The 12,546-nt window shown below is 37.2% G+C and overlaps 1 long non-coding RNA gene across 1 annotated transcript; it reads right to left on the bottom strand.

The window, feature by feature from the left end:
* Positions 1–387: 387 nt before the first annotated feature.
* On the bottom strand, positions 388–5,824 carry LOC112413806 (uncharacterized). The gene is made up of 2 exons (XR_003006035.1): positions 5,612–5,824; positions 388–2,396 (listed from the first exon to the last, which is right to left on the bottom strand). It is a non-coding gene; the product is annotated as an uncharacterized LOC112413806 (long non-coding RNA).
* Between the last annotated feature and the right edge of the window lie 6,722 nt (positions 5,825–12,546).

The following is a 12,546-nucleotide window of genomic DNA, read 5'->3' as shown; positions in this document are numbered from 1 at the left end:
AATATTAAGAAAAACTTTAAATTTTTTAGGTAAGTTACACTATCATTATGTCCCTAATGAGCTCCAAAATTGCAATCTAAGTTCCAGTGTTTATAACTAGAATTTTGGTCTATCATCTATTTTCTTTGTAATCACTGGACCATTAACTGACATTTATAATTTATTTTTTGGTTCATACATAGATTTTTCTTTAGTGCAATTTTCTATAAGAGGATTAGTTTATATATTCAGGCAGACTTAGTAGACATTCCCAGCTTTTAAGAATTTCTATTTCAGTATATCTGCAAGAAAAATAGAGATGGGGTATGACTCCCCCAAACCCTTCCCTCCCATCAAAGTTTATTATGTTTTGGCATTTCAAGGAAAAAACCACAATATAGCAGGTGCTTGAGTAAGCAAATCTTTATTTCTAATATCCTCCTTCTCTTCTTTCCTGGAATGTGCTCTTTATTTTATAGTCCAATTTGAATAATAGTCACGTTTTAATTCCTCATATTCCATAGAACAGCCCAGGTGCCCTAACCTCAGTCGTGCTGACTGGCTTTCACCCTGCATTGATTAAGAGTTCCCAGAGATGACAGTGTGTGTGGGTGCATGAATAATCTTCTAGCTTCTCAAGTCACTTCTTCTGCATCTCTGCAGTCTGGCAATAACACCCACAGTTTGAGTAGTGAGTGGCTAGCTGTGAACTCTGAAATAGCATATGTATGACCTTCTGTTGAAAAAATAAAAATAGAAAAATTAACATGAATATAATAAAATTTTTCCCAAAGAGAAAAAAATTACTGAAATGTTTTCCTCTTATGCTCTGACTCTCCCCTGGTGAAAGAGAACTACGCTTAACAATCAAATTGGACAATTACCAACAGATTTAGAGCCAAAATCTAAGAAAAGTAAAGCCATTAGCACTGTTAGAAAACTAGAGGAAATTGCACAAAAATGAGGTGTTTTTGATACACTACAAACCAGGGCTGGCTGTAACTAAACCTTCATCACTGTAATCCACTGTCACAGTCTTAGCTCAGTTATTCATCATCCCTGTCACTGAAGCAGTCCCCATACTGGTCTCTCTGTTACCAGACTCTTTACTTTTCAACACTGATCCATTTTGCTGTTAGAGTTATCATCCTAATTCACCAGTTCAATCACATCATAGTGATACTCATACATGACTTGCCATCACCTATAGAAGAAAGTGTAAGCTTCTGAGCCTGGCAAAGAAGTGTCTCCTTCATTTTGTCCCAGCCTGATTTTCCAAGATTATTTCCCAACATACTCATCCCTGCACAAGCTTCACACACAATCTCGCCCTTCCAGGATTCACGCTATGCTCTAGATACATGTGATAATTTGGTACCCTCATTCTTACAGATCCCGGTTCCTGCTGTTCCTCTTACCTTAAATGCTCTCTGCTATCTCAGTCAGTGTAGTTGTATAATCACTTGACAAGACCTAACATAAATGAAGACTTCTCTTAGTATCTCAGGGCGATCACTGAATCATTTCTTCAGGACAGTACACTGTGCGTAGCAACTGTTGTAATAGAGTTACTTGTGTCTTTTTCCAATAGGTTTTGAGGTCCAAGAGGACAAATAATATATTATGTTCCCTACTGTTTCTCCTTCTATCTCCTTACATTTATCTTATAGACAGGATTAGTATCCATGTTTTCTTCCTAACTATCAACTTGAGCCTCTACAGATTAGAAGAAACATTCTGTTGTGCATTGATGACATGAGAATTAACACAGTTAAAATAAATAATGTCGGCGTCCTTTTACTAAGGAACACAACACTAATGCTTTATATGTTTTTCTCTCTCCAGAAATGCGTTCATTAAAATTAGCGCCTATTGTTATGCTAATATTTATTTATTCATTAGAAACTCAGGCACTGAAGAGAGGCTTTGAAATCAGATACATCTCAGTTCAAATTTTATTTTACCACATAGATATTACATCTAGGGAGAGCTACTTAACTTCCTGGATGTCACATATGCAAAATGAGGATGAAAATATTTACCTTTTAAGGTGTTTTGAATGATTGAATAGGAAAAATTGGGTTGAATGATAAGAAATTGCCAATATTCTAGCATCTGTACCCACAGACACAGAATAGTTTTGCTGTGGAAGGCAGTCACTACGGAACAGATAAACAGTCAATGGTCGGTCTTAGGCAGATGATGGACTATGATGACGGTTATTACCATTACTGTGATGATCGTGGTGTGATGAGGAGGAAGAGGACGTGCGTTGCTCTGGCCGTCATTTCTCATGCAGTCTTCTTATAGCCAAAGCACATATAAAAACTTGACTCAGTTGTGTTTGAAAAATATAATAAGACTGCCTGGCCTGGTCACAACTTGGGCACAAGGAAGTAGCCAGTGGAACACTGAACCTGTGATAGGTAAAAGAACGAATGACTACAAAGCCAGGCACACATCGGCATTAAATTCAATCACTGTTAATTGAACCTGTACCGCGAGCCTGTATTGTTGGAGCAGGAATAAAAAGACAAGTGAGATGCAGCTCCCGTCTTTAAAGAGCTTGCAGTTTGCTGTTACACAACAGAGATGTGCTTGCAAAGACATTTAAGAGAAGGACTATCAGAATGCAGGGAGAGAGAGGAAGGTTTGTTTTACTGTTGGGATCTACATACTCCTCCAGTCTTTAGGAAGGCTCTGGTTTTACTATATGTGTCTCAGTGTTGGTGGACTTTCTTACATAATTCAAGCCATTCATTTTAACGGGATTCTGAACAATTTATGAGCAAGGTATAACAAAGACTTGTTGCTGACTTGCTTTTCTCTCAGTATCTCTGCCCCTTCAGTGCCCTCTCTCTTTTTTTTCTCTCTCTCAATTATATACATATATATATAAAACCAGACTCTATTCCAAATCAGGGAAGATGAACAGATTTTGAGTCATATCTTCGCTTCTGGAAAGTATTCCGAACCAGATTAGTAAAGTGTTGTCACCCTGTGATGGTTCACGGGGCCATTGGATGTTTAGGGAGTTAGAAAAGTATATGAGGTGCTGAGGACCCATTCAACATAAATAACATTGTTCCTTAATAACAGTGTTTAAAAGATGTTCAAGGTCAGTTGTTATTGTACTTCTAGAAATTGTTTATACATATTGAACAACAAAAAATCCAGTTTCATATAGGATTATAAAGATCTATTCTAAAGAGATCAGTGAAGCTCTATTTCTATAAATCATCTGGAAGAAGAAAACAGGAAATAACTTTCACATTCACATCTTAAATGGTTTTTGCCTAAGTTTTTCTTTCCTTTACTTTTCTGTTACAGTAAAATGCACTGAAAAGAAAATTGGTTATTTTCAAAATGTGTCCCAAATCACTATTTGCATATATCCACCTGAGAGACAGAGCTATAATAGTTATATGCTATCAAAATATTCTACTTTAAATCTGACAGAGCACTTCTATAGCCAAATATTCAATTAGTAATACAGATACACTGAAGAAAGACAATTTTTTAAAAACTTGTCTATGTTCTTCTCTTTGCTGTTTATGTTCAGGTTCCAGCCACTTAAATTGCAAATGAGTTTAATATGAACACGATGACAGCAATAAGCTCCACTGAGTTTTAGTACATTTTCCAGGCACAACTACACAGATCTTGTGGTGAGGTGTCTTTTTGTTTTGATGATACCACACTTCATTTTTTATCTAGAAATATATCTCTTTACCCTACAGTGACACAAAGGTCTCCTTTAAAACTAGTATTTTCAGAACTCATTTCAATTTAATAAGCACCATTCTTCAGATTTTCCCTTAAACAGAAAATTTCTCTTAATATGTAGTTTAGGGAAAGAAAGAAGTTTTACATAATATGTGTAGTTGTTATTTCAAAATCTGTCCATTATATACTATTACTCACATTTCAATTCTAATTAGTTTTTAAAAGATGTATAACTTCCCCCAGAGCTTGAGAAAATATAATGCATTGACATTGTGCCATAAGGAAGAGAATACGAAAGTGAAAGAAATTTTAACGAAAAGTATGAGGGGCTGGTGCAAGCTGAGGACATGGAAAAAAAACACCCAGCCAGACTTTGCGCAGGAATATCCATCCAAATAAGTAAATGCTTCAAAACTTTTCACTTTTCTTATTTGAAGAATTACGTTATCGGGGCACAGAATTTCCCTCTTTAAAATGGCAAATTCAGAGGAAACTAAAATGTTGAATAGTGAAAATATATTTCTCTTATATAAGGGCTTTAATTACTGAAATGAAACACAGTTCTTAAAAAATTATAAAAACTCTAGAAGATTTTTATTTCTAATGGTATTGTACTATGTCAGTAGGAAAAAAAATGTTTCTAATGAAAAACCAAAACGCGCATTTATTCCTCTCTAATTTGGGAGGCAGTTTATTGAACTGTCATTAGTCCCCTGAACTTCTGTTTAAACTCTCCAAGTATGTACAGGTAGAACAGTTTTTAGAACGATTATAGGTAAAATAAGGTCATTTTATTCCAACAACATGATATAAAGCAAAAGCAAAAAAGACAAATACCAATATGGTTGAAAAAGAAAATTAAAAGGGAGGGTATTTAATACATATGGTAAGACATTCTCAGTCATGCTTTATGTGTATTGTGGATTTTGACATCAAATGTACATCCACTGATAAACATGGACCTTTGAAATCTACATTGTTTTATTTTAAGCTACTGAAAGCATTCAGACCCACTATTGGTTTAACATTCATTCTCAGTTTGAAGATCCATTACCCGCAGAAATAAAATACACTTTACAATTTTGGCTTGGGTTAATGTTCCTTACTGAAACCTCAATTTATATTGAAATAATTGCCTTCCCTTAGTATTTCAAAATCCAAAACAAGTCAGAGGTATCATTATAATTTGAAAGAAAATTCTCTCGTTTCAAATTACAGATGGAGATATGTCGCTCTAATAACAAATGGTTGGCTTCTCAAAAAGAGTGTCTTTGTGTGTGAGTGTGTGTGTCTGTGTATGTATATAGACAACATACACATACACAGCAGGCAGTACACAGGAAACATTGGGTAAGTTTCCAAATTGGACAATATTATGAAGAGTTAACTCCTATTGGCTAGAAGCTATAGAATATCACAACCAAACTGGAAGCTTGAGTCTAACAGTTTATTTTTTTTAACATCAAAATTAGTCGAAGTAGCAGATGTGCTAGCATATATTAGACCTTGTACAGGGATAATAAGCAAATATATGTGTGTAGAATCTAAAGATGGAAAGGAAGTTTAGGGTTTATGCTTCTAGTTGCTTAGAACCAAACAATATACATTTCAAAGTTCCAAAGGCACATTTGCACAGACATTCTAATTATTAGTTCACTTAATCTCTGCTGGCGCAACGTGGTTCTCAGCTTTTTAATCACTTCTCTACTGGCACAGCTAATGTGCCTACAAGTTGTCTGGAATTTTAATACTGCTAAATTTAGTGACACAAGTTGTGATTAAATTGTGAAAACTTGTTTAATGCAAACCTGATTGAAAAGAATACATGCTTATTTAAGGAAAATGTACAACTTTGCAAAAATTATATAGCGCTATATATAGCCCCACACTTAACAGCTTTACTAACCTGCAAAAAAGTTGGTTTTTGTAGAAAACTGCCAGGCTATGTAGTCTGAAATCTGGAGTCGTAATACCAGAGAGCTGTCAGTCAGCCATCCATCCATCTAATTGGCTTCTTACCATCTTTCCATCATGTTTTTTTTATAACTGGTCGCCTCTGGCTAAAATGCAAATCATGAGGAAGAGCCGTCTAGAAAAAGCTGCTGCTTTCTTAATTATCTGTCAGAGTATGGACCAGTGGACCTAGGGCCGCGCTGTAGAGATATGCTAAGCAGCAAGGCATCATGGGAATTGGAGTGACAGCTCATTTTCCTCCTGTGTTTGCTGTGTTCGAATGACAATGCAGAAATGTGGGTTTTCCCACACTTTCTCTGAACACTTGGGCTATTGCTCAGGGGAGCACAAAGCCAAAACTGTCACATTTCCAGACATGGTCTTATTGCTGTCACTATGACAGGATTGTTGACAAATGCCAGCAGTCATCTCGGCATCTTGGGAAATGTCTGCCATGATTGTGTCAACAGCCTGACAGAAATTGTTAATGTTTAAACTTCTTCCACTGACAGAATCCTGTCTTGCTGACAATATTTGTCATATGAAACTCAATCTTTGTCAAACTTGCTTAAAAATTAACACTTTCTCAATTTCTTTTTTTTTTCTAGTTTACTGCCTAGCAGTGCAAAATTTTAGCAATAAGATTTCAGCAAGGTAATGTAACACAGTAATTTAGGTCCACATTCCATCTGAATTCTCTAACCTATTATTAATTTATGTGACCACCTTGTCCTTTTGACCTTTGCTACCAGAATAATTAGCCATATATATATGTGTGTGTATATATATATATTTACATATATATATGATACACACATAATATATACTTATGTATCTAGATTGGTGTGTGTGTGTGTGTGTGTGTGTGTGTGTGTGTGTGTGTGTATGCTCCTTAGGATTCAGACTTGTGAATTATTCAGAAGGTACAAAACACTATTCCTCAGTATACAATGTGGAAAATCAATTAGATCTTGGAGATTTTTAACTTATATGAAAATCAGTTGCAAATTTGGAGCTATCCATTAACTAATTTCTTAACTTTAAGTTCTGAATTTTTTATTTTATTTTTTTTAACTTTGATTTTAAAAAATCAATCTGACAGGTTAAACAGTATCTATTTCAGGAACTCAACAAGAAGTTGTTTTGGAGTTTTTTTTTTTTTTTTTAAAGTGGTTTTGTCAAATTTGCTATATAGGGATAGCCTGCATTTCCTAATTCTGATAATCTGTTGGGAAGTATTTATGTGAGCAGTATAAAAGATACTCGTTTTTTTAAAAGGAGCATCCTGTTTAAAATGCACAGTGGTTGATTTTTTAAAATATTTTTGGTGAGACACAATGCTCTGATTACTAGAAGGCAGTTAAATCATCTCTGGCTGTACTAGAAATACACAGTCATCCACAGGATGCTACATTTCTTAGACACGGTGTAGAAAAGAGCAGTTGGTTAGCAGAATATAGTGTCCATCTGTCCCTGACAAAACAATCTTTGTCAAACTAAGAGTGACAACTTGTTAATAATGACATAACTATTACTAGTTGTATTGTTATTAGATAGCATGTTATAACACACAAATATGGTATATTCATATCAGTAGGGACATATTAAAATAATTATTAGAATAGCAATCTCTTAGAAAAATAGAATGTGGCTAGAAGTACTCTTTACCTGAATTGTTGCCACATATGATTTCTAGTTACACCGTAGACAGAGAATGGACCAGGTACTACCTCATTTGCTGTAATAAGGAGACTGCTTAATATGCTTTTTAGTTTCAATATTTCTTTGTTATATGTATATATATATGTTTATAAACTAATAATGCAAATAATATAAATAAATAATACAATAATTTGAATAAATAATATTAGTTAATTGACTAATTAATAAATTTTATTTTTTATGGCAGTTTTAGGTTCATAACAAAATTGAGCAGAAAGTACAGGGAATTCTCATATGCCCTGTGTCCCCACCCAGGCACAACCTCCCCACTATCAATATCCCACACCAGAATGGTACATTTGTTACAACTGATCAACCCACATTGATACAACATTATTATATTATTTTTCCTATCTTTTAAATTCAAACATTATCATAAATACCTCCAATGGTATAATGCGACGTCTCGGACCAGAAGTTGTCAAACTTGTTATGCAATGAACCAAATAGTAAATATTTTAAGTTTTTGTCTGTATCATAACTCTTCAACTCTGCCTGCAAAAGCATTAAGTAATACATTTTACAATATGGGCGTAGCTCTGTTCCAATAAAACTTTATTTCTAAAAGCAGACAGCGGGCTGGATTTGACTTAAAGTCTATAGTTTGTTGACCCCTGTTTCAGACCAAGGGCTGAGTAGTTAGATAAACCCTGATTTCAAATTTCAGCTCTACTGCTGTGTGACGCTGAGCATATTTTCAGCATATCACTTTATTATCTCAGTTATTCCTCAAAATAACCCTCTAGGAATGTATTAATTTCCTGATATTATGAGTGAGAGTTAGAGTTCATAGCGGCCAAGCCATGCCGCCAGAGCTCCCAGGTAATGAGAAACAAATCTGGGATTCTAATATGAGTCTGTCTGAATTCTTAGCTTTCTGCTTTTCTAAATCATGATATGTTGTCTGTAATTCTCATTTAGTTCTGAAATAAAATTATCAGTCAAGTTTGAAGACTTAGAGGACACTGAGGGAGAAAAAAGAATAAGGGTGGGGGCAGTACTGATGATTTAGGGGAGAATGTGCTGCTTCACCACCAGAGTTGCTTCCTGTGTTGATAACACAGGGTTTTGCCTTCATCTCCTCTAACACTCGTGACTTCCTGTCGTTGGCCTAGGAGATCAGGTATAGCATACAAAAAAGGAAGAGGAAGTATGCCTCCTAAGTAACTGATAAATATTTAGGGATGATTCTCTCAAAAATTCAAGAACAGTACCTATGATTGTTAATTTTATGTGTCAATTTGACTAGGCCCCGAGGTGCCCAGATACTTGGTTAAACATTATTCCTCAGTGTGTCTGTCAGGGTGTTTCTGGATGAGATTAATATTTGAATCAGTAGATTGGGTAAAGTAGATTGCCCCCCCCCCAAATATGGGTGGATCTCATCTAATCTGTTGAGGGCCTGAATAAAACAAAAAGGAGGAAGGGAGAATTTGTTCTCTTTCTGCCTGAGAGTTTCTGAGCTGGGACATAGGTCATCTGCACTTGGACTAGAGCTTCTACCATTGGCTTTCCTGGTGCTCGGGCCTTTGACCTTGGACTGGAACTATGCCATCAGCCTTCCTGGATCTCCAACTTACTGCCAGCAGATTGGGGTACTTTTCAGCCTCCATAATCATGTAAGACACTTCCTTATAATCAATTTATATATAGGAATAAATAACAATAAAATATATATATAAAATCTCCTATTGGTTCTCTGGAGAAACCTAATACAGCATTATCTTAGCCTCCTTTCTAAGTAAATCATACTAAAGATTCCTCCAGCCTGGGCCGTGTGGACTGTCTTAATTTTTTTTTTTTTTTTTTTGCGGTACGCGGGCCTCTCACTGTTGTGGCCTCTCCCGTCGCGGAGCACAGGCTCCGGATGTGCAGGCTCAGCGGCCATGGCTCCCGGGCCCAGCCGCTCCGCGGCACGTGGGATCTTCCCGGACCGGGGCACGAACCCGTGTCCCCTGCATCGGCAGGCGGACTCTCAACCACTGCGCCACCAGGGAAGCCCGGACTGTCTTAATTTTTTTTTTTTTTTGCGGTACGCGGGCCTCTCACTGTTGTGGCCTCTCCCGTCGCGGAGCACAGGCTCCGGATGTGCAGGCTCAGCGGCCATGGCTCCCGGGCCCAGCCGCTCCGCGGCACGTGGGATCTTCCCGGACCGGGGCACGAACCCGTGTCCCCTGCATCGGCAGGCGGACTCTCAACCACTGCGCCACCAGGGAAGCCCGGACTGTCTTAATTTTAATGGGACTGTATACTCAGCATCCTTTTCTGGCTCAGTGTGGAAAGTGCAGCATCACTTCCTGTTGAACATGACTCAGCCAGACTCTGTAAGAAGTGTTGAATCAAGAACCTACAGCCAGGGGACTCATCTGCAGAAGTGGAAGGGGCATCCCTAGATAATGCTCTGCTGCTCTACCTTGTTCCTCTTTGACAATTCTATATAATGCAGTTCAATTCAAGTTCATAAGTATGAACAGAGCATCTATTTTGTTTCAGGTTATGTTGCATAGAGGAGTCAAAGAAATATAAATCCTGATCACTTACTACTTGGAGAGCATGATACTTTAGAAACGACCCAGGAATAATATGATAGAGCGCTTAAAAATCAAGCAAAGATGCCGGGGAGCGGCTGGGCCCATGAGCCATGGCCGCTGGGCCTGCGCATCCGGAGCCTGTGCTCTGCAACAGGAGAGGTCACGACAGTGAGAGGCCTGCGTACCACAAAAAAAAAAAAATCAAGCAAAGAAATGTTTTGTTTAGCATCAGGCAGGCATGTGTTTAGTACTTACAAAATATTACAAATCCTCCGGATATAGTCATAAGCTAGACAAAGTTGAGTGAAATATATCTTTTAATCTCTTTCTTTCTCTCTCTCAAACTCAAACTCCCCTGGAGGCAAGAAGAGCTTTTGGCAGACTCAGATTAGTTTTGAAGATGTTGCATTAGTATGTGGGAGGAGTATAGGTTTCATTGTGTCCTCAAAAAAGATAATGTTGAAGTCCTAACCCCTAGTACCTCACACTTGTGACTTACTTGGACATAGCGTCATTGCAGATAAAATTAATTAAGTTGAGGTCATCTTGGAGTAAAGTGAACCCTTAATCCAATATGACCGGTGTCCTTTTAAGAAGAGACACAAGGGAAAGACACAGAGATTTGAGTGATGCATCTGTAAGCCAAGGAAGTGTAAGGATTGCTGATAAAAACCAAAAGCTAGAAGACGCAAGGAAGGATTCTCCCCTCCAGGTTTTCAGAGAAAGCATGACCCAGCCAATACCTTGATTCCAGATTTTAGCTTCCAGAATTGTAAGACAATATTTTTGGTGTCATTGTTTTAAGATACACAGTTTTTAGTACTTTGTCAAGCAGCCCTAGGAAACTAATACAGGTACATTAAGGTATAGGAGTAATAGGCTTTAGTTTAGAACCCCGTAAATCTGGATTAAAATCTCAACTCCATCATGTCCTCTCATAATGTGTATTTCCTCATCTGCATAATGAGAATTCCTCCCAAATGGAATCTTCCTCAGACATCCACCAGAGGATGGTACCAACACACAGCCAATGCTAACATGCTCACTACATGCCCTGGTGTCTTGACTAGACCTAGATTGGCAGCCAAAGCTACAGCGGGGTTTTAACAGAGTTCCAGCCTCTTTTAAGGTGTGTCCACGGGTATCCAAAAAACAGTAGCCAAAGTGAAGGTGGAGATGCTTGTGATTTTCCATCTGCTTGTGGTTTTCCAAGACAGTGAGATATGATATATTTCTGCCTAGGAATCTCATTCTTTAAAGATTGTGAGTTTGGAGTCACTTACCTTGTGACTATATTATCTTTCAACTCCAAACCAAAATACCTGTTTGTGAAGTATAAGTGAACCTTTGGAGACATTGGGGCTGAATACCTGGAATCAGGACTGCTACATAATTTTGAAGTGCATGGCACTGCATACATAGATGGACATGTGACCTGGACATCTGCAGACCACCCAGAAGCTCAAGAAAGACATCTCTTCTCTATATAGACTTTAAATGTTGAAATGCCAAAGAGTCCACTTTATGTAGGCCAGGCGGACTTTTATTCCAGGAGATCAATGAGATTATGTTCCCATAGGTCGGCTGCAGACAGGGGAGAATAACTACTATATTCACATTTTCTTTTGTCAATGAGTTTTATGTCTTCTTGAGGCACAGACCTACAACAGGTCTGTAAGGAGAATTAAACACTTTATTTAATAACAGACTTTGAAAAGAAGATATTTTAGGAACACAGAATACTGTTTTATATAGACAAAGCCAAACTGTAGGGGAAATAGCAGAAATAAGGTCAGGAGGGTTCTATGCAAAGTAAGACCCTGACCTGTGTACCCAAACTCAGAAAAACCACCTGCTTCCATAAAATAATCTATTATTAGTGCAAAGCAGAGAGGAGAAAAATATCTACTCCCCCTAGAGGCCAAAAAGAGGACAGAAAACAAAGTTACATTAAAGGATCTGCAGAAGAAAAAATTGGATTCAGATTTTACTTCAGGAACGGGCACTGATAGATACTTTCACAGTCTATAATTATTTTATAATTAAAAGTATTGCTGAATGTGAGATAACTATGCGATGCACGGTTTGCAAAGGAAATGGAAGAACTGAGCTGAGTTACTAAGGTGACAAGTGAAGGTTAATAAATTATTATTCAGGATTTTAGATAATTGGCATCATTTGGGAGGAGGAAAAAAGAGAATGAAGCTGAAGAGAGATGAACTAGTGTAGTAGAACACTTTAACAAATGATCCATTTAACACCAATTTGATGCTATTTTACCATCACTCCTAGCTTTTATTAAGTGTCTTGATATCCTTTGGGAAAATGTGTCATACAAATGACAAAATGAGATTAATTATAATAAATTCAAAACAAAACACTTTTTGAAACCAAACCTGCATTTCCAGAGCTTATTTTAAATGGACCTAGAGATCTGTGGTTAGTGGTTAGACAAACTTTGGCAAAGCGTCACATTTCTGTAAAAGCCCTGCTTCCTCTTTGCTCTTTTAGTGTCTAACCAACAATTAGACATTTACTTATTTTTAACATGCAACCCTCCTTATTCCAAAAAAGATTTGATTTGGCTTCGTTAGAAGGCTACTGGTGGTGATCCCTTTAACCATGAATACTGATA

This window comes from Neophocaena asiaeorientalis, unplaced genomic scaffold (genome assembly GCF_003031525.2).
Source record: "Neophocaena asiaeorientalis asiaeorientalis breed wild unplaced genomic scaffold, Neophocaena_asiaeorientalis_V1.1 scaffold46, whole genome shotgun sequence".
NCBI classification, from domain to species: domain Eukaryota; kingdom Metazoa; phylum Chordata; class Mammalia; order Artiodactyla; family Phocoenidae; genus Neophocaena; species Neophocaena asiaeorientalis.
The sequence above is the reverse complement of the archived record's forward strand: the minus strand, read 5'-3'. Positions and strand labels throughout refer to the sequence as shown.